Genomic DNA, 23,355 nt, shown 5'->3' on the forward strand with positions numbered 1-23,355 from the left:
GTCACTGAATAGAGACATAGCTTCTCTCATGTTCTAGTGTAACAACTTGAAAGGGAGCTGGTTTCACACTTAAATTTCAGCACGTATCTACACTTGATAGCAGTGTCATACACTCCTTCACATGCGGAAGAAACTGACTCAGTGCCACAGGGACTTCATTTGCAGACATGCCAAGTAGCAGGCATGTCTCAGTGAGAGGTAGAAAGAATTGCACAGGCCTTAGTTGTGTCTTTCTGGGATTTTATTGCTGGCTACCCTTCATGCTATCCATATAACTTTGGGCAAGATATATATTGTCTCTGATTCTTCAGAAAGATAAAAACAACAGCATTTACTCAAAGACTCTGAGGATTACATGAGATAGCATGCAAAGTACCTACCAAGGGGCCTGGCATCAGCAGGTGCTGGCTGGCTGTGAACTTTCCTCCCCTGCTACCCTTCCTTCTCTTCTCAGTTCTCATATATCTAAGCTGGAATCAGCCTAATGATATATTCCTGTTGTCTTGACTATGAAAAGAAAAATGTTAAAAAAAAAAATAGGACATGCTGGGCATACTTGATGCTCTGCACCACACAGCTTGTTTACACATCCACAAGCCCAGCTGGGGTTGGGAAGAGCTGCTCAGACCCCTCTCCCATTGGGTCTGGCACCATAGATAGCCCCAAGATGCATTACACCAACAAGCAGCCTGCTTAGGGAGGCATAGTCATGAGATCAATGCTAGCAATGGGCAATAATAATAGGATTTCATCAACTCCTGATGACTCAGGGCTGAGAAGGACTCTGGAAATGCTGTACATCTATGTACAAGGGCAAGGAGGCCAAACGTGACTCTGAACAGCTGACCTACCTTGATCATGCCAAACAAATTATAGGCAAAGTGAGAGGTTATTTTCCATGCTTGCTATGTTGACAGTATCAAGGAATTCAGGAAGCACACACAGAAGGGTTAGAGGTTATTTTCTATGCTTGCTATGTTGACCAAATCAAGGAATTCAGGAGGCACACGAAGAAAGGTGAGAGACACTTAGCAGTGAAAGGAGACCACCCTCAGTTTCCTTGCATTTTCCCCTCATTTCAGTTCTGCTGTCTTTCCCCAACCAGCCACCAACCTCCCTCTCTTTCCGTTGCGTTATGTTTCTCTTAGCAGGGGTCAGCAAACTATGGCCCGTGGGCCAAATTCACCCCACCACCTTATTTTGTAAATAAAGCTATGCCCATTCATGTCTGCATTATCTATGCCTACTTCTGGTTACAATGCTGGAGTTGAGTAGTGGCAACAGAGACCTTATGGCCTGCAAAGCCTAAAATATTTACTATATGACCCATTATAGGGAAATGTTTGCTGATCCCAACGCTTGGAAATAGACTACACAAGCTAAACTCAATCTATGTCCCATAGATTGCAGAACACTATAATCCTTGGAGTTGAATTAGTGTAATATTTAAAAACAAAAAAAAAGAGACTCAAAGTTTCTTTGAGTCAAAAGAGAGAAATAAGCTTAAGGCTCTCTGGATTATGCAGAGGCTTTTTCTATAAAAATTCTTAGAAACTATGTTATGCTTACATACACTGTGAATCTCTAAAGGAAGGGGTGTTATGGCCTGCATGTATAAGCTTCATTTTCAAAAGAAATGAGCCTGAGGCAGAAGCCTTCTGCACTACTTAGGAAGACTTACGTGCCTTGTTAGGAAGTACAATCCCAAGGAGCATGACAGGGACAAGGGGGGAAAGCAGGGGAAGCAGAAAGGGAAAATGTGGCTGCACTGCCAAGTTGGCTGCCACCAGCGGGCAGATGCTGGCTCCTGTGTACACCACATTGCAGGATTGTGTGTAATGCAGGAGTCAGGGGGAAATGTATCCAACAACCTGTGGGAACCAGAGAAGAGACCCATGGTGACAGCAGGCAGCATCAGGTACAGGTGCATGCTTGAGGTGAGGTGCTATTGGGTTGCACCTGCCTGCAGTCAAAACCCACGCAGAGCTTTTGGCCAGCGATGTACCTCCAATAAGCGAGGATAGACCAGAAAATATCTAATGTTGTGCACATGCGTTCTGATACCAAGAAACACAGAATGCTGGGCTTCCTAGAGCTGTCTGACTATAGAGTCATCTTTCTCATGAGTAGACAACATGTCAGAGGGCACCTACATTTCTCACAATTGTCTAAGATTTACCGGGCTGCACCTCCCCACTTCCCTATATAACCCACATCCTGAAACCTGCCCTTCTTTTTCTCATACCACCATTGACCCATCCCTAACCAGCCACTAACCTCCCTCTCTCTTTACAGTCACAGTTATGTTTCTCCTAGCAGGGGTCAGAAACTATAGTCCATGGGCCTAAGTCAGACCAGCACCCTTCTTCTCATAACATCATTGACTCATCCCAAAACCCTTCCAACCCTGTGACCTCTTCTTAACATCAACCTCCTGCCAGGAGAGCAACTGAGCACAGTGGAAACAACACACACCCTGGGATCAGAAACCCATGTTTAAACACTGGCTCTCCACTAACCAGCTGCAGAAGCTCCATCACATTACTCAGTTTCTATCAACTTCAGTTTCTTGAACTCAAAACGGGGCTGACAGCACACAGCATGAATGAGGAATTATGAAGTAGCTCATGTAAAGCGTTACCCACAATAGTTACACACGACATTATAGCTATTCTTTTTATTATTACTATTATTGCATCTTTTTGTGTCAGAATTGGTGGGTTCTTGATCTCACTGACTTCAATAATGAAGCCACGGACCCTCCTAGTGAGTGTTACAGTTCTTAAAGATGGTGTGTCCAGAGTTTCTTCCTTCTGGTGGGTTCCTGGTCTCACTGACTTCAGGAGTGAAGCTGCAGACCTTCCTGGTGAGTGTTACAGCTCATAAAGGTAGTGCGGACCCAAAGAGTGAGGAGCAGCAAGATTTAATGCAAAGAGCAAAAGAACAAACCTTCCACACTGTGGAAGGGGACCCCAGCCGGTTGCCCTCAGGTGGCCAGCTTTTATTCCCTTATTTGGCCCCACCCATATCCTACTGATTGGTCCATTTTACAGAGAGCTGATTGGTCCATTTTACAGAGTGCTGATTGGTCCATTTTCACAGAGTGCTTATTGGTGCATTTACAAACCTTTAGCTAGACACAGAGAGCTGATTGGTGCATTTACAATCCTTTGGCTAGACAGAAAGTTCTCCAAGTCCCCTACCCGATTAGCTAGACATAGTGCACTGATTGGTGCGTTTACAAACCTTTAGCTAGACACAGAGCACTGATTGGTGCATTTGCAATCCTTTAGCCAGAGAGCACTGATTGGTACATTTACAATTCTTTAGCTAGACAGAAAAGTTCTCCAAGTCCCCACCCGCCTCAGAAGCCCAATCAGCTTCACCTCTCATTTTGACATTGTTGGCCTTGCATTTTCAAGAACTTCTCTCATCCCCCAGTTTCCCTGCTGTCCCTCAAATTCTGCCTTACCTCTTCTTTCTATTCTTCTAAGTCACATTCTGCTATGAGCTGAATTGGGTCCCCTCTCCCCTAATATGAGTTAGGGGAGAGGGTACACAATTCAAGTCCCAACCTCCAATGTGATTGTGTTTGAAGATAGGAACTTCTTCAAGGTAGTCAAGGTTAAATGAGGTAATAAGGGTGGGGCCCCAAGCGGATGTGGTTAGTGTTCCTATGAGAAGAGACACCAGAGAGCTCTTTCTCTCCCACTTTCTCTTTCTTCCTGCTTCTCCCTCCATCTTCTTGTTTGCACACCACAAAAACAGGCCACATGAGGATGCAGTGAGAAGATGGCCATCTGCAAGCCAAGAAAAGAGTCCTCAACAGAACCTGACCCTGTGGACCTTGATTTTTGGACTTTCAGCCTCCAGAGCTGTGAGACAAGACACTCTTGTTGTTTATGCTACCCCGTTTTTGGTATTTTGTAATGGCAGCCCAAGCAGAATAATACACCTTCCCTCTCTCCTCTTCCTCTTTCTACTTTGAAATGGAGAAGTTCCTCAAGATATTAATTAATGCCCTAGACTTCTTTATTCTCAATCTCTCCTCCAATTCTAATCTCATTCCCTCCATTGACTTCGCCTGTCACTCACAAATCCACGTCTCCAACTCTGACCTCTCCTCTGAACACCTGGAACCAAATTTTCAAAATCTCTGTTTGATATCACCACTTGAGTATCCCACAGGCACAGCAAACTCATAACATCTAAAATTGAACTCATTGTACTCTCCCTGAGAGCCCTTCAATACCTTTTTCTTTCTGCCAAATCCTTTGTACAACAAGAGAAGACATAAAGAGAGGTGGATCGTTGAATAGAAGGATGAAAAGATAAACAGGCATATAAAATTAAAGCCAACATTTGAACACTTATCTTATGTGTCATATACTGTGCAAAAGTATTTACATGCATCAGTTTGCTTTATTTGTATAATCTTTACTGCTTTACAGATAAGGAAACTGAAGAAAGGGTATCTTAGTCCATTCTTGCACTGCTATAAAGAAATTCCTGAAACTGGGTAATTGATAAAGAAAATAGTTTTAATTGGCTCATGGTTCCATAGGCTGTATGGGAAGCATGGCTGAGGATGCCTTAGGAAACTTAAAATCATGGCAGAATGGGAAGGGGAATGTCTTACACATGGCTGGAGCTGGAGGAAGAGAGCAAAGCAAGAGGCACTACAAACTTTTAAACTACCAGATTTCATGAGAGCTCACTCACTATCACGAGAACAGCAAGGGAGAATCTGCCCCCATGATCCAATCACCTCCCACCAGGCCCCTCCTTCAACACTGGGGATTACAACTGGACATGAGATATAAGCAGGGACACAGAGCGAAACCATATCAAAGGGTGAAGCAACTTTCCAAGAGTCACAGGGTCTGAAAGTGAAAAAAACTAAGTTTGCAAACCAGGCAATCAAACTCTAGAATAAGGCTTCAACCAGGTAACTAGCTTTTGCTCAGCCAACTTACCCTCTTCTCTCAGGATAACCCCTTTGCCACCATGCCTATCTATGCTCCTGACATGCAGAAAATAGCAACACATGTTTGCTGTGCTTCAATGCCTGCTCTCCCTCTTCTCCCACTCTCCCACATCATCCCCCCTTTGCCAACACTATTTCCATAGCCTAGAACATTCATACTTTCCCATGAGAACTGATGTATATGTCACAGTGTGTATGAAGCTTTTCCTCATCCCTACAGGCAATATTCATCACTCCTTCCCTGTGCTCCTTCCAGCACATTTCATTTTCACTGCTATCAAAGAACCTATTTCTTAGTATGATACTGAGCTATGTGTTTGTCTTCCCTGCTGGATCACTAGCATCTGGACAGCAGGACTTAACTAGTTCATCTCTGTGTGCTGCATGTGTTAAAAGAGCACCTGCCACTGAGTAGAAGGTCAGTTAGTGGCTATAACTGAGGTTGAATTCAGCACAAAACCTGCCAAGACATTAGTTTTTCTGGCCAGTGGAATGAGAAGGAGCCTGACTGCTGGCAAGGACGTATGCCTGTGCCCAGGAAACAAAGGGACCACACATGGGAAACCTCCACCCAGAGGGAAAAATTGCAAACATGGGGTGCATTATATACTAAGTAACCTCACAGACTCATAAAATCAAGCATGCCAGGGGCAGAAGGATGCCAGATGCATGGGCCAGCTTCTTCCTTAAGGAAAAGAGGATATTGCCAATAAGGAAGCTAAAGCCACAGAGGTTAATATTCTTCACAAGATCAGGCAGCTCATTAATGTGTATGTGGGGGGTGAGTGGTTGAGGAGTCATTTTCTGCTTAAGAAACATGAACACATCCCCAAAATGTTCACATTACAAAGACACACGTGTGAATTCCTCAGAGACATAAGAATATGTATCAGAGCATATGAAATAGAATAAGTTGTATCCACAAATTTAGGAGTGCAAGAAACATTCATTTCTCTATAACCTGTGATTCAAATTAAATCTGTCTTCACACCAGGGTGGTGGAAACTTCCATCCCAAGATTTTAAGGCAAAGATGGAAGATTGGGCACATGCATCTAAAGCACCCTCTCTCGTAATCCCACTGAAACTACAGCAAAGAGATTTTGTTTAAAAAGAATAAACTCAAAAGGCAGGGAGATGAAGAGAGAAGACAACATCCCCCTGATATTGGAGGCTGGAAAGCAGATGGGTGAATGGTAACTGACTTGGCAGTTCTAAGCCAACAGTAGGGAGAGCCAAGAAACAATCCAAAGAAGAATGCAGAATCCTCAAAAGGCTTCAGAGTTGGCAGCACCAGGTGTCACCTCTGGAAGTGGGGTAGAATGGAGGAGGTAGCTAAGAAAAGGAGGATCATTTGAACGCTGTGTAACTGTCAGATCTGGAGCTGACTGTGTGGTATTGTCAAGAAGACACATTAAGGAGCCCAATTCCAGCTGGCCATTTACTGGCTGAGAAGTGTTGGGCAAGTTACTTTACCATTCTGTGCTTTAGTTCTTGTATCTGAGAAATGGGATATTAACACTTCTCTCTTTGTAAGTTAAGATTTGTAAAGAATGTATACTCATGCCTGGCATCTAATAAGTTCTTTAAAAAAAACATAGATCCTCACTCCCAATCACAAACCATTGGGAAATTGCTTCTTCCCTATCTCAGCTGGTCTGAAGACTTATTACCTGGAGAGAATAAGAAAGATTGTCTGTGAATAGGAAACACCATGCACACTTAAGGGCACAGTAGCACAAGGGGAAAAAATGCATTAAGGAAACTTGCATATTAAACATTGTCCACCCTCTTTCTTCCTGGACTCCAGAACACCAGTAACCAGCCACACCTTCCCTGCAGAAGTTTAGAAGAACCTTTTCTGGAGAACCCAACCAGCCCAAAGGAAGACACTGATGACACCAATCCCAGAAGTTCCCAGGTAAATATTTCAAGTGGATCCTTTTACAATGAAGCTCACAGTCCAGAAGTATTCAGAGCAAGTGATTGTCTCTTAAGTCACTCGACTCTTAAGCCTGAGCAAACAACCAAGGACTAACAGACATGTGAAGACAGCCTCTAACGTGGAATGCAGAGAACTAAGTGACAAGCACACAGAAAGGAGCAACTGGCAGAAAAGGAAAAGACATTGCATCCATCTTTGAAAAAAATAAGACAGGAGAAGAAAAAGGAAGAAGGAAGAAGGAGGACGAAGGAGGACGAAGGAGGACGAAGAAGAAGAAGAAGAAGAAGAGGAGAAGAAGAAGAAGAAGAAGAAGAAGAAGAAGAAGAAGAAGAAGAAGAAGAAGAAGAAGAAGAAGAAGAGGAGGAGGAGGAGGAGGAGGAGGAGGAGGAGGAGGAGGAGGAGGAGGAGGAGGAGGAGGAGAAGAAGAAGAAGAAGAAGAAGAAGAAGAAGAAGAAGAGGAAGAGGAAGAGGAAGAGGAAGAGGAAGAGGAAGAGGAAGAGGAAGAGGAAGAAGGAGAAGGAGAAGGAGAAGGGGAAGAAGGGGAAGAGGGCGGAGAGAGAAGGAGGAAAGAGGAGGAGGAGAAAAGAGGAGAAGGAGAAAAGAGGAGGAGGAGAAAAGAGGAGGAGGAGGAGTGGGAAGAGTAAGAAGAGGAGGAAGAAGGAGGAGGAGGAGGAGAAGGAGGAGAAAAGAGAAGGAGGAGGAGGAGTGGGAAGATGAAGAGGAAGAAGGAGGTGGAGGAGGAGATTAGAAAACAAAAGAGAGCTTTTAGAAATGGGAAACATAATAGCAGAAACAAAGAAACTTAACTCATTTCCCATTTAGAAAAAAGAAAAGTGCAGCTTGCTGCCAGTGCAGCTTTCTTGGGGCAAATGGGAAATGAGGTAATAGAAAGTTTAGAAGGTAACTTTTTTAAATCACAGAAATTAAAAAGAAAAGAGATGAAAAATATCATTTTCATATAAAAAGATAAAATTACTATGTCATGAGGTCTAACATCCAAACAATGTGATTTCCAGAAAAACAAATGACAAATTATTAGCAAAATAATTCAAGCAAAATTTTAAGAATTAAAGGACATGAATTTCAGATAGAAAGCATTTACCAAATGCCCAGGGAAATGGATAATGATAGAAACACCCTTATATTCAGCAAAATAAAATTTTAGAGAAGTGAGAACAAATAGACAATTCTAAATCATTTCAGGAAGAAATAGGTCACACAGAAAGGGTTAGGAAGCAGATGAGTTTGGAAATTTTACAAGCAGTACCAGAAGCTAGAAGCAATAGGATGATACTTTCAGATCCTGAAAGAAATTTTTTCCCAATTTCTACTAGAGCTTATACTCAGAAAAACTATCAACCAAATATAAGGGTAGGATAAAACTTGTTTTAGGATATGTAAGTTCTCAAACACCTTCCCTTCTTAGTAAACCACTGGAGGATGCATCCCCACCAGGGTAAGAAGGTCAAGCTTGTAATTCACAAGACATCGGTAGAGTACACAGAAGAATTTTACCTCAGTGGTGGGAACAATTAGCCCTAGAATAAATTCCAATCTGTCTGGTCCTGCCTAACAAAGATTAAAAGCAAGAACCAAAAGAATCAAACTGCTTCCAAGTAATTAACTGCACCCCTGAAAAAGCTTAAGACATTCATAGGGACACAAAAATACCTGGTTTCAACGGATAAAATCTATAATTCCTGACATCTAATCAAAAATTAGCAAGTATCTAAAGAAGTAGAAAAACATAACCCAAAATGAGCAGAAAAGTCAACTAAAAAATAACTGAAAAATGACAAAGATGATAGAATTAGCAGTCAATGACATTAAAATAGGTATTGTGATTGTGTTTTAAATGTTCAGTAAGACAGAGGAAAGATTTGGTGTATTAAGTAGAAACACAGAAGTACAAAAAGCCAAATAAAACTTCTACAGATAAACACTATAATGACTGAGTCGAAATATCTGTTAAATGGGCTTAACAGTAGATTAAGCTCTAGGGGAAGAGGTGTGAGACGCAAAGCGTTAGTGATTTGAAGATGCATCAATAGACAATGTCCAAAATGAAACCCAAAGGGAAAAAATACTGAGAAAATGAATAGCACGTTAATGAGCTGTGTGACAATTTCACATAGAATACTACTCATGTAATTTGAGTCCCCAAAGAAAAGGAGAAAGAACAGTAGATAAAAATATATATTTGAAGAACCAGTCATCAAAAAATTTCCAAATAGATAAAATTACCAATCTACAGATCCAAGAAGCTCAAAGAACTCCAAGGAGGCACAAGAAAACTACACCATAGCACACTACTATTAAAAACCAAAAATAAAGACAAGAGCTTAAGAAAAATAAAGATGTACACATAAAGAGAAACAAGGATAAGGTGGCAGTGGATTTTTAAGTCAGAAACAATGGAACCCAGAAAACAACGGAGCAACAGCTTTATTCCATTTATTATTATTAGCATTATTATTTGAGACAGAGTTTAGCTCTTGTTGCCCAGGCTGGAGCGCAGTGGCACGATCTTGGCTCACTGAAACCTCCACCTTTCAGGTTCAAGCAATTCTCCTGCCTCAGCCTCCCGAGTAGCTGGGATTACATGTGCACACCACCATACCCAGCTAATTTTTTGTGTTTTTAGTAGAGACTGTGTTTTGCCATGTTGGCCAGGCTAGTCTCGAACTCCTGACCTCAGGCGATCCACCCACCTCAGCCTCCCAAAGTGCTGGGATTATAGGTGTGAGCCACCGCGCCCAGCCAGCAACAGCTTTATAGTACTGAAAGGTAAACAAAAACAAAAACAAGTCAACCTAGAATTCCATAACCAGTGAAAATGTCACTCAAAAATGAAGGCAAAATAAAAACATGCTAAACATACAAATGCTGAAAGAATCCATTATCAGCAGACCTGCACTATAATAAAGGTGAAAGAATATTTGTCACATAGAAGAAAAATTATTTCAGATAGAAATCTGGATGTACACAAAGAACAAAAGAGCCCTGCAAATAGCAACCATGTGGAGAAACATTTAAAAAAAAAAACTTATGATTTAAATCTATATGAAAGATTACTGATTATTTAAAGTAAAAAATGGGCCAGGCATGGTATCTCACACCTGTAATCACAGCACTTTGGGAGGTCGAGGCAGGTGGATCATCTGAGGTCAAGAGTTCGAGACCAGCCTGGCCAACATGGTGAAACCCTCTCCCTACTAAAAATAGAAAAAATTGGCCCCTGTAATCCCAGCTACTCGGGAGGCTGAGGCAGGAGAACTGCCTGAACCCGGGAGGTGGAGGTTGCAGTGAGTCAAGGTCACGAGACTGCACTCCAGCCTAGAGGACAAGAGTGAGACTCTGTCTCAAAAAAATAATAATAGTAACAATCTAGTAGGTAGTTTTAACATATGTAAAAGTAAAATGTTTGACAACAAAAGTGCAAAGGCTAAGAGGGAAAAAATGAAAGTATTATAGTGCTGTAAGGTTCTTATACTACCCACAAAGTGGTTTATATATTCTACTTGAAGGTAGAATGTGATAGGTTATAGATGTATACTATAAATTAATCCTAAAGTAACTACCAAAATACTACAACAAACAGTTAAAGCTAATAAGATAAGAAAGGAAATAAAAATGGAATCATAAAATATACTCAACCCAAAAGAAGGCAGAAAAATAAGGTGAACAAAGAACAGATAAGAAAAATACAAAATCCTGGAACTACCAAACCCTTGTCATAGAGACTGCAGAGGGGATAGAGTGACCACCTGGTAGCCAGTGATGAGGAAGTGTATAGCATAGAGAACCCCCACCAACATTCCTGCCCCCACTGGGTACCGCAGACCAGTGGCAGCTGTGATTGGAACATGCATGATGTACATGGACCCACACACACAAGTCAAATGCAAGAATCAGCAGTGGGCTGTCAGTAGCCTAGATCCCTGAATTCATCCTGTATCTAACATGAGTAAGAGTCACCCCAAATCAGCATTTCCATACTACTCTGGTGCCCCAGGGCCCATAAAACAAGCACCATGGTGGTCAGCTGGAGCGGTCCACTTTCCAGACCTCTCTCCTGGAACCTGGGTCTCGCTGCTGGGTTCAGCACGAACCCATAGGTGCAAGGTTGAGGTGAGATGGTCCTCAGGGCATCTGGTTGACCCCATAAACTTGATAGATGGTCAGCAAGTACTCTCACAAAAGGAAACAGGGACTGGGACCAACATTCATCTCAGAGGTGTCCTCAGAGTACACCACCAAGATAGCTCTGCCAGCTCTGGCCCCACCCATCCCAGGTACTGCATGGGGACGTAGAAAATTTCAAGGTATGCATTTCCAATACCTGGGACCCATGTGGCAGCAGATCCAGACTCAGGGAACCCTGCCAGCCCTTGCTGGTCACAGCCACCAGAGTGGGACACAGACAGTTTCAAGGAAGGCACCCCAAAGCTTGGGGCTCTGAAGTGTTGAAAGCAGGACAGTGGCCTACTTCCCAGGGAAGCATGAAGAAGGAACCTTCCTGCCTACCTGAGTGAGGTTGACACGAAGCGGAGCCTCCAGTCCACCTGCAATGAAGATGTAACGTGAGAGAGAAAGATCTGTTATTGTTTAAAGCCACTAAGATATGATATTACTGTTACCACAGTAACTTAGCCCATCCTGACTGATGCTCAGGGCAGTCACCGTGCCCCGCATAAAGCTGTCAGCACACAGAAGCACGGGGATTCAAAAGGAAGACACGTGGAGGGCTGGCAGCACCAGCATGTCTTCTGTTGCTGTCGATTCTTAAATGTTTTTAACTGATAATGTTTGGCTGAGCCTAGCCCAGATTCTTATTCTGATTTTACTCGACAGAATCATGATGGAGTTCTCTTGTTAGGACTTTAATGTCACCCCCACTGAAGTGTTCTGCTTTGTCCTTACCCTGAAAGCCCGTCACTGCTCATAGTGAATTTAAAAGTAGAAAATTGAGAGCAGTCCAATCCTCCTGAGCACATTCCTGAGAACACCCAGCACTTTGTCCACACTGCACCCTTGCTACATGCCCCTGAAGGCCCTGGAGCCTCCCGCGTGGCCTTTCCCACTGACTTCCCCAGAAGGTTCTGTTATAAAACCTTGAAGACATAGAAGCCAAAAGATGAACCAGAAATCCCACTCAACTGATCTCCTCCTGAAGGCCTTCATCTTTTGAGGATCCAAATACCTTTCCTCACCCAGCTTGCTATTCCCTATTTTTATTAATTGGCCTTCACATCAATTTAAATATAGTTTTGAAAAAGTAAGAAAATAGTTGGCAACAAAAAATTTAGTCTCATTTGTTACTGAAGCCTCCTTCCCTCCCAAGTTTACAATAAATGGACACATAAATGATGTTTCTAAAACAGCAGGGAAACCTCCAACTCCCACTATGGTTGCTACTGACATCGTCATGGTTTCATGCCAAAAAGTAGGCCCGTGGGATCCAGCAATACTTCCTTCCATGGTGCATGACAGGTAAGGGAATTTCTGCTAAGGCTGGGAATTGTATGCGACTTTTCCACACAAAGCAATGATTTCCCCTGGGGTCTTGCTCCTTCTACAGAGCTACCACCAGGCTGGGAGCACTCCTACTCTCACTAACCCTGTCATTCCTGTCCTGAGCGACTGATCTCTAATCTCATTTCTCCGTCTACAGAAAATACTTCTTCCCTCCACTTGTTATCTCGAAAGGCCTTTAACAACATTTCTTCAGGGCTTCAGGCTACAGAAAATTCAAAGCCAGAGAAGGCAATGTCTTCAAAGCCTCTTCTGCTTTGGGCCCTGGAACGAACTCTCTCTCCCACCCACCACATCCACCAATCAGCCAGGGGACAGAATCGCCTGTCTACCTTCATACATAGGTGTGCAAGGGTGGAGAAACGTGGAAAACTCAGAAATGAATATTCCACTCAGGAGCAAAAAAATAAATAATAATAATAATAATGTAAAAGTGCCTTGGATGAGCATACATAAAATATACACAACTTGGGGACTCACATAAATAAGCATGAGAGAGGAAAGAACAAATCATTTGTACCCGTAATTTCCAAGTGCAATCAAAATCAGGCAGAGTTCTTTGGACTATCTCCTATGAATTTGCATAAATAATCTAAGCACTCAGCACATGTTCTGGGGAATTCAGAGCATTTAACAGATAACTATTTTAAGTGGTTCTAGAAACCACGGTCCCTTTGTCTAATGCAGTTACTTCCCTAGATCGAATCCCATTTTGGAGCTGTGAAGCGCAGAGTCAACAATGTAAAGTGTGCCTGCAAAGTGATGTAAAATAAGGTTTATTTAGGGTCTTCTGAGCCCAATTGTCTGTAATGAAACTCTCACTTCTACCTCTCCCTGGCCTCAGTTCCGACTCCAGAACATCACTGCACAGCCTGTGCGCTCTCTCTGCACTTAGGCTATCATTAGTTACAGCCATTTTTGCCGCAAGTTCTGTACTTCTGGGCTTCCCGCATTTCCCAGTGAATGGCTCAAAGAAAGAACATTTTGCAAATTACTACTCTGTAGGTCAAAATTGTCAATTCCTCCTTAAAAACTACTGCAGCACCCCATTTTGAAAATGACTATTGTTATATAGCACTGTAAGGAAAAGACCAACATTATTGAATAGAGCCATCAAGAGCAATTTAGACCCATTTCATACCTGCCATATTTATCCTTGCTCCTTGGCAGAGCTGTGGCATGTGAGTATTTAACACCCTTCACAGAGCGGAAGATCAGGCTGGCTATGCATTCTTAACGAGTCTGCCTCTAGAGTCCCGGGAATGAATGGAGAACCTCATTTCAAGTGAAAGCACTGTCCTTGATACACACAGGGAATGAGCTGCCACAAAGCTGGGCAGAGCCTGATGTGTGTCTCTGTAAAAGCGTATGCAAATAAACACAACTGACTCTGTGTATGGAAGCAGGAATGACTGGGCAGGTGTGACTCCTGCATGCAAGGGAGCCTGAAGTTCAGGAAAATCAGAGGTTGTATGGGACTGCTGTCCAGATAGCACACTGGAAGTGTAGCACATTGCCTGGTCCACATAACAAATTACTGCATAGAGTCAACCTACCTTTTGCTGTGTGCAGACAAACAAGTTATGGCAGAGAGGCCCCACAAAAGCCATTGCAGATTAACTTTATCCCCCATCTTTAGGAGATGAGAAGGTAAGAAAGCATGTCCAACAGCCAGGTCCCTGGGGAAGCCTATGACGGAAAGCCTGGCACTTCTCAAATTTTAGAGAAGAAAGCTCTATGCATCTGTGGTCATGGAAAGTCAACTGGTGGCTGGTTTGTATCTGATGCCTCATTCACGTGTCTGGCACTTGTGGCTGGGCTGTGGGGCATCTCAGTTCTCCTGCATGTGATCTCTCTGCATGGCCGCCTTGGCCTCATCCCACGCTAGGCCCTGGGAGGGCTGCCATGATACACACTTATCAACTGAGCCTCTGCTTACATCATATTTTGGCCAAAGCAAAGTCACACACCTGGGAGGGTTCTACACAAGAACATGAATACAAGAAGGTAGGACTCACCAGAGACTGTGAATCCTGGAAGAATTAATCCCTCAAGATGGATTCTGAATGGCTAACGGGACCTAAATTCAAAATAAAGCCAAGAAGTCACTGCTTCCTAGAAGTCACACATGTAGTCTGCATTCAGCGTAAAACCCCAGGCTTGCTTAACTTTGGGACATTCATAGCTATCTGTTCCTGTTTATGCCACCTGAATCAACCAAGATGGTGACCTGCCTTGACCAATCAGAAATCTGCAAGCCTCAACCAATCAGAACTCACCAAGTTGACATGCCTTATTTGCATAATCAGACCAGAGTGGGAACCTGGGTGGGAACTTTCTCTCTAAAAGACAAAAGCTGTCTTTGTTCACTTGGAATGCACGTTTGTTTCATACTGAAGTCTGCATCTTTCTAGTTTGCAAACAGTTCACTGGAATAGTCTTTTTCCTTTTTTAAAGAAAATTATTTTCAGTGCATTTGTTGACGAGGCCACTCATGTAACAACCCACACAGTATGGTGCTGTCTCCCATTGTCTGGGAAGCCCCTTTGGAACAGGCCTGTGCCTATCTCCTCCTTACCACTCAATATTTGGCTTGTTGTCCAGCTGTCTGGGGACCAGCAGAAGCTGCTGCAAAAAGCTAGAGTTTTTCCAAGGGGTTGTACAGAAGAGACTCTCTGTAATGATGCTTTCTTGAGTCTTCTGTCACAGCATTTGGGTAATTATGAGCAAGGAGAGATATTTCCATGGCATTTGCCCAGGGTTGCCTCCAGCAGAAGCAAAAGTAGCCTGGAACAAACAACTTGCTACAAAGGCTGTAGTTTCCTGTGCATCTCAGTAATAAGAGCTTTCAGCCATTGTGCTTTCATGATAAACATTTCAGGTACCATGTTCAATGTTTTTATTTCACACAAAAACCCTGGAAAGTATCAGTTATTAAGCCCGTTTTATAGATAGGTGAACTGAGGTTCAGAGTATAACAACTCACCCAGAACCACAAGGCTGATGATTTCAAAGCATGTTTGTCTCACTTCAAAGCCTGCATTCTAGACTGCACCCTTCTTTGCTTTTGAAAGGCTGCTCTGGATCAGAGTTTCTGTCTAATCTCCATGAATGTTTGATGTTCTCCTTTCCCATGGCCCAACCTGCATTTGTGCAGGATTTATGTGCAGGGAAGTGGAGCAGACAAAAGTTCTGGCTTGGGAGTAAGACTGCCAGGGTTTGAATCCTGCCTGTACCAGATCTCAACTGGATGACCATGGGACCATGTTCTCATCTGTAAAATGAGGATCATCAGAGCCAGAAGGATGCAATAAGTTAGATGACAAAAAGTATTTAGAAAAGACCTCAGGACAGTCAGGAGAGCTCAATAAATATCTATCATTACAATCATTATATTCAGAGTTCCATCCTGTCACTGAGGGCAGGTGGATGGCATCATATCCCAAGACACAGTCAAGTTCAGCAAGGTCAGCAGCAAAAGAATTGGTGTAGAGCAAGTGTTTATGAGGATGATGTTGAAGATAGTTTCTGCCTGCAGCATGGGCAGTGCCCATTCTGAATGGACCTCAGTGCTGACAATCAGCATGTCAGGCTCCTGCTGACCACTAAACATGAACACTCAAACTACAGACCTGACCTGGAGGAGGGGCTGGAGGGCAGGGCTGGCCAGACGGTTTGGGAAAGGGACTTCTCAAAGGCTTCTGGAGCTCAGAGCCAGCCCCAATAAAGGAGAAAGAGTTTGGGACCAGAGCCCCAGGCCTGAGGGGCAGGTGTCCTGGGCAGGGACCCTTTTCAAAGGAAGGATGGGGGGGTCTCAGAAAAAGATAAGATCCACTCACCTGAACTGAGTCCTGGATGAGTCTCAGACTGAGAACAAGGCTGGAACCACAGCAAACGGGATCCAGAAATGAGCCCCAAGGAATGGTGGTTCCTTTGTCCTACCTGGCTCTGGATTGCCTCCAGACCGAGGCAGAGCTTGGTGGCAGAGGCATGGAGAAGAGTGGGCTTCAGGGCTGGAAATACTCTGAGTAAAAAGGCCCATGACATGCAGATCTCTCCTCTGAGAAGCCACCTTGGGGCAGCAGACCCTGCGCACGTGGGGACCTCAGGGGCCCAGCTTAGCCAGGACAAGGTCTACCATGTCCTTTCCTTCCTCCTTCATGTAAATAAGCCCCAATCTTCCAGAGTAGAAGCCTTCTGTGAATCGTGAAAATAACAGGAGCTTCAACAGGACAGCTTCAGAATTTCTCCTGACTACTCCCCTTTGCCCACTCTGGCCCCTCCTTCTCCCTCCCTCTGCACTTTAACTCCCACCCATCGTCTGGTCTTACTTAACTGATGACCTTTCTCAGAGTCGTCAGTCTTTCCCATGAGGGCGGGCCTCTGGAGGGTGCCTTGTCCCCCAGCCCTGCCAATCTCTCCATTAAGCTCATAGGCCTGGAGACACTCTAATGCCTCAGTGGGCTCTTCCTTCCCAGGTCAACAGAGCTGCTCAGCTTCTTGCCAGGAAGGGTATCCCACCATCCATTTGCAATGAGGTTGAATGGAAGCCTCCTACTCCAACCAAATTGCCTCAGCAGTGCCTTGGTCCTTGTTGACTGTCTTCTGCATCCTTCCCACCTAGTCTTCGGACTGGCGGCTCTTGGTATTCGGGTAAGGAATAGAGTTTGTCAAAGAGAAGACGACCCTGGAATGGGCCTTTACATTTTCCTCTAGATGCATTTAGGAAAACCTGCCTTGGCTGAGCTCCTCCTGCTGCTGCAGATACTGATGATAAACAACTGGCAGGGACTGGAGCCCTTGAAGATCATTCACCACCATCTCCAGGAGAAAATGCAGGGCAGCCTCGCCAGCAGGCTAGCCCTCAACTCATGCAAAGGGGCCCACCTCACATCCTCTACTCATGGGGCAGGACTTGGAGTCATATGCATCTGGGCTCCAGGCCCAAGCAGTATGACCTTCAACGGGTTACTTTGCTCTGAACCTGTTCCTTTGTCAGCAAAATAGAGATAAAAATGCCACCATCCAAGGATCTGAGGAGGATTAAATGAGATAACCTAGATGAAGTGTCCGTCCTGCAGTTGGTACCCAATATAGTTTCACTCCCTCCCCTCTGTTCTCCCTTCCCACCCCTATGGCAGTGGCAACAAATCCTTCTCTTTCTCTCCTGGAAAGTGCCATGGAGCCAGAATGTTAAACAGCATCTCGGGCTTATGCTGGCCGGTATTCTACTGCCCACACTATTCATCTGGCTCGGCAGAGGCTCCCCCACCCTTCCCCCTCCCATTATTTAGCATAGTTTTCATCTCCCATCCAGGCCATTTATATAGTGCCCTGTGAATGCATTTTACCTCCCTAACCCCTCCTAAGCCACAAACCAAAAAGAACTGTCTCTTTTTTCACTCTCCCTGACCACCTCTGAATGTAAAAGTCACTTAGCACCAGGAGAAATAATGAATTTTCTCCTATTCTGCTGAGGTTACTCACTATGGGCCATTAAAAAGTTACTCATTTCTAAAATATACTTGACAGCCTGGAAGATATATTTGAGATATCAGAAAACTGAGCCCATTATGTGACATTTAGAATATATAGTGAGGCGATATATTTCTAAAATGTGCAATATACCTTATGAATTTATATTGCATACATGGCACTTAGATATTTGTATTATTTTCCCTCTGTGGATTCGAAGTTTCTAGATGATTTCCCTGTCTTAGCTTCTTATTATTGAGCACCTTGCCAACGTAGCAGAAAAATATTAAAAAGACATGAATACAGAGTTCAAGGTCAGTTAGCTCTTTGTTTCACACCAAACAGCACCACAGGAACCCGGAGGCACAGAGAACAAGGGGAGGTACTTCGGTTCCCCAGGCAAACTCACATGCACACCGCCACTGACCATACATGTTAGGTGGATGCTAATTTCTCCATTTTAAAGATGAGATCACTGAGGCTGGAGTAGTGAAGTCCTTGCTTATGGTCGCGAAACTAATGAGGGGCAGGGGCAGGATTACAACCCACATCAGCCAGGTTCCCAACCTGTGCATCTGCCCACTGCACTTCCCTGCCTTTGTGGAAGAACCCAGGGTCTGAAGGCCATCACCTTATAGAAAAGATGGTGATAGTGGAATAGAACTCGAGTCTGAGACACAAGGGCACATGAAAACCGCTCATCAGGACTTATGGAGCAGGAAACTGCCTCCCAACAGAGGAGTTGGGAGGAAATCGATGGAGTGGCTCAACATGAGATGCAAACTCCTTCACGCAGCAGGCAAAATTCTTCCCCATTTGGCCCCAACTTTCCTGTCTACCTCCTCTCTCTTTTGCATCCACTATACCCAGATGGGTCTTTCAGTCTCTCCGAAATGCTTTGTCAAGTCTTGTGGCTGAGCCTTGCTTGGTGTGATTTCTACCTCTGAAAGGCCTCTTCCACCCTCTCCCTATGTAGGTCCTGCTCATCATTCTCACTCCTGCTCTAAGTCTTTGCTAACCCTCCATCCACGGTTGCGATGTTTGTCCCACTAAGGTGGCACCTATACCCCATTCCTGCTGTCAGTACTTAACTTTCACACATCGATGGATCATAACCCTGAGATCCCATTCACCCATCCAAGGACCACAGTTAAAACATGTTCTTGAAAAATACATATCAGCTAAAATGAATAAACTTCTGGAAACTGGCAAGCTTGTATTCACATATTTTGGTTTTTCTGTTCTCTCTCAGTTTTCCAGAATTGTTCTCCAGGGCTGCCCAGAGCAATGTAGATATTTTAGCAAGACCTTTCCTTCTCTGGGTGGTGTATTCAGCTCCAGCTTCTTCCTTGGTTGCAGCAAAGACATGCTCTTACTATCCCACAGGGACTAGAATTCAAGGCTAGTGGAAATGGAGAGATGGAAGATATAATGTGTGGTGGGAAAACCATCCTGACTGCCCCCACATGGTTCTTTTGTCCCACAGCCATTCCCCAGCTCAGTGGAAGTTGCCTTGTCCTACAGAAGAGGAACTCAGCCACTAGTTCCCATACTCCCCTGGCAGTTCACTCCATCTCTGTTTGCTATGTATGAACCCTACTTCATTGGTCCAACCTCTTCTTCCCTAAATTGGCCTGTGTTGCCAAAGGCTCAGGATGCTTTTAGAGTCCCCTGGCTACCAGAATTGTGACAAATGAGCTGCTTCATGATGCAGTGAACTCTCCATCATTGTGGATCTGGAGAATATGTCATGGGACATAGACAGCATAGGGAAGTAGAGTTGTATTGAATTCACCTTCAAGCTCCCTGAGACTCTTGGCTGAAACAGAGATTGGACTCAGACATTTCTGGCGAGTAGAATCGGGTTTGATATCCCAAATTCTCCATGAGAATAGAAGCTCCACAAGGGCAGGGTCATTCATCCTAGCCTGCTTAGAACACCAAGCAGCATTAGACAAGAAGAAATCACCTCCCTCCTGCCTCTTCTGCATCCTACACAACATTTGGGCTTTTGCTATTGTGTCTTTTCTCTCTCTGAGCCTCACCATGTGACTGAGTCAACATACACACATCTTCATTCTCATTCCTCTATCGGTGATCTTCTCAGTTATATTTGGCTACACCATGCTCTCTGCTCCTAGAAGCAACACTGCTGAATTCACAACAGGGCCTTGGTCCAAGGCATCTGCCTGATTCCCTTACTTTCCCCAGCTTCAGACACTCCCTGCCCTTTTCTCCTAGAGCAGTGAGCCATCAGTAGCTCAAGGCCATGTTCTCCCAGACTCAGTTCTCTCCAAAGGCAGGCACAAGCCCATACCTTCTAAATTCAAGTATTAGATAAGCTAACTTGCTCAAAATTTCAGTCTGTTCCTTTCTCTGGCTCTCTCTGGCTCTCTGTCTCCCTGTCTCTCTCTCTCTCCCTCACGCAGGATTTTTCTTCTCAGCCCCACTTTTCACTAGAACAGCATTTGTTTGTTTGTTTGTTTGTTTGCTTTAGACAGAGTCTCACTCTGTTGCCCAGACTGGAGTGTGGTGGCGTGATCTCAGCTCACTGCAACCTCCGCCTCCCGGGTTCAAGTCATTCTCCTGCCTCAGCCTCCCAAGTAGCTGGGATTACAGGCACCTACCACCATGCCCAGCTAATTTTTGTATTTTTAGTAGTGACGTGCTTTCATCATTGTTGGTCAGGCTGGTCTCAAACTCCTGACTTCGTGATCCACCTGCCTTGCTCTCCCAACGTGCTGGGATTACAGGCATGAGCCACTGTGCCCAGCAGAGTACAGCCTGTTTCTAAAGCCTAGCTCATTAGCCCCAGCTCCCTGTCTCTGGGGTCTATGCCTGTCATGGCCAAAGCCACAGCAGAGGAATGCTTGGGCCACTGCCATTCGCAGAAGGGCCCTGCTCACCCCAGGGTTCACCTCTCTAAGAATGTTACTGGGCTTCAGTCTGGTTCTGCCAGACCCTGACCTGGCCTACTTTCTACTTGGTTTTCTGTAATCATAGAGATAGCAGCAGTTTAGACATTGGGCACTAGAGTGAACCTCAGATTCTCAATTGAAATGGACCAAGATAGCACGTAGACACTCCACTCTCAGTCACAAGCTGATACAACTGTTATTTCTGGTGGCTTTGAAAAATTCCAAATTTCCCAAATATAACATTAAGCCCAAATCCGAAGCTGGACAATTCCTAAAGATCTCAACCCCAACAGCAAGATCAATCAATCTTAACACTATAAAGTGTATAGGAACTGAGGATTAGATTGCAAGAGACTTGCCACAGGTGACAAACCACTTACTACTGACTGACTGTATGCCAGGCACTGTTCTAGATACTGGGGATACAGCCATGAACAAGATATATACAAGCCCATAATGTAAAACATTATGTAATGTTAATGTAAAGCAAAAACATACACACATACAAAAGTCCATAATGTAGAAACATTATATGTATAGAAACATTATTTCTGTTTCCACATGTAATATGTATATATTATATTATATATATAATGCTTCTATTAATAACACACTATCCAAAAAAAGATATTGAAAAAACAATCCCATTTGCAATAGCTATCTTTACAGAGCCCCCATTCCAGCAAAGTACCCAAAAGAGGCTCCCATTCCAGGAAAGTACCCAAGCTGAACCCAGAGAAAAAAAAGGAGGATAAAGTTCTACTCAGCCCCCAGAAGCGTACCAGTCAAGAGAGAAAAGGGCATGCACATCTGAGGCCATAGGTAGCTGCAGACAAGGCAGGAGGTAGAGCAGCACTGAGTCCCTCAGCTATGAGAGCCATAGGGGTGGACAATGACTCTTAACTCACATAGAGGGCTTTGCCTGGCACCCATCTCAACACTTGAAAAGGCCTCAGGTCTCAAAGGATTTCCTGCTGCTTTGTCCTTAAAGTACACTCTGCTACTGTTGCTGTTTACAAAGGATGGAAAGTAAAGCTAAATGCCCAGAACTGGTACTCAAAAAGCTTTTAGGCCTTCTCCACCACACAATTGGCAGAGCTTCGGGAAAATGCAAGCTTAGTTTTCAGCAAAGCCACTCATCTGAAGCTTCGGGAAGAAGCACTGTGCTGACCTGGGGAGTCTCATTATACAACCAAAGAGGAGAGGAAGGACACATGGACAAGGTGGGCTTTGAGGCGGCTCCCAGACTCCAGGCAGATGGGTAGGTTGGTCCTAATGGGACTGTCCTGCAGAGTTCACACTCTCAGATCTGAGCCCCGGCAATGGCAGAGGGGAAAAGGCCCCATCCTCCTTCCATTCTATGGTGTTTTCTAGCCCCAAACTCCAAATGCAACATCCCAAGGCATTATTTCCTCCCCTTGACATAGAATTGGAGTCACAGTTCAGCCCAGGAATGGAGGTATTTGTGGGGAGGACCCTGTACCAGCTCCAGAGAAAGAAGCCGTGGCTGGTGGCATCAGGGTCTTATAAATAGCCAGAAAAGTGTCAGCAAGGAGAAGTATGAGACACAACTGCAAGAACAGAAGGAAGACAATGCACAAAAGTGATATGTGGAACAATAATCCATGAAGCACAAAGCTGTGAAACCATCAGGAGCTGCTGAAGAATCTGTCAGCAAAAGGGAAAGACTCAGAGCTGTCCTCCCAGGGGCTCACAGCTGACGAGCACATTACTGTCCATGACATCATGTCCTTTCTGCAGAAGTAGGGTGAGCAGACCTCCTGTTCCTGGGATTCATAAATGGTTTCCAGGAAGGATTTCAACAGAGCATTGGGAATATCTAATTACTGTGCCAACGTTGCATGTTACTGATTTTAAGAACCTAAGTACACATTTTTACACTGTCTTCTCTTAAGCATCATTTTTAAAAATTATGCTCAAGACCTCCAATCATATCTAACCATGACTCTTACCCATATGTGTGTAAAACCATCCTGCTGGATTTTTGTTGGCTGTTTACAGGGAATAGTATGGAAAATCTCTACTAGAGGCAGCATTCAATTTGCAAAGAGTCAGTATCACCTGCCCCTTCTAGTCTTCATTTCTATGGATACAGAAAAGGAACCTGAGATGTTTCTTGAATGATTCAAAATCCTGATTAAGTCCCAGAGGCCATGAGCAGTGCTGATAAGTTGTATCTCTGCCCTTCATCCACAGTCAGCCCTAAAAGAGAAATAAGACTGGGGAGCCTCAATGGCTAGTTTGGTTTTCTTTTTTTTTTTTTTTTTTTTTTTTTGAGACGGAGTCTCGCTCTGTCACCCAGGCTGGAGTGCAGTGGCCGGATCTCAGCTCACTGCAACTCCCAGGTTCACGCCATTCTCCGGCCTCAGCCTCCCGAGTAGCTGGGACTACAGGCGCCCGCCACCTCGCCCGGCTAGTTTTTTGTATTTCTTAATAGAGACGGGGTTTCACCGTGTTAGCCAGGATGGTCTCGAT

General features: G+C 44.3%; 1 long non-coding RNA gene across 1 annotated transcript; it reads right to left on the bottom strand.

Moving 5' to 3' along the window:
- Window positions 1-11,457: 11,457 nt before the first annotated feature.
- On the bottom strand, window positions 11,458-21,716 carry LOC123575568 (uncharacterized). The gene is made up of 4 exons (XR_006700880.2): window positions 21,642-21,716; window positions 16,306-16,663; window positions 14,485-14,546; window positions 11,458-11,496 (listed from the first exon to the last, which is right to left on the bottom strand). It is a non-coding gene; the product is annotated as an uncharacterized lncRNA (long non-coding RNA).
- Window positions 21,717-23,355: the final 1,639 nt, after the last annotated feature.

The sequence above is a fragment of the Macaca fascicularis genome, chromosome 9, assembly GCF_037993035.2.
Source record: "Macaca fascicularis isolate 582-1 chromosome 9, T2T-MFA8v1.1".
NCBI lineage: Eukaryota > Metazoa > Chordata > Mammalia > Primates > Cercopithecidae > Macaca > Macaca fascicularis.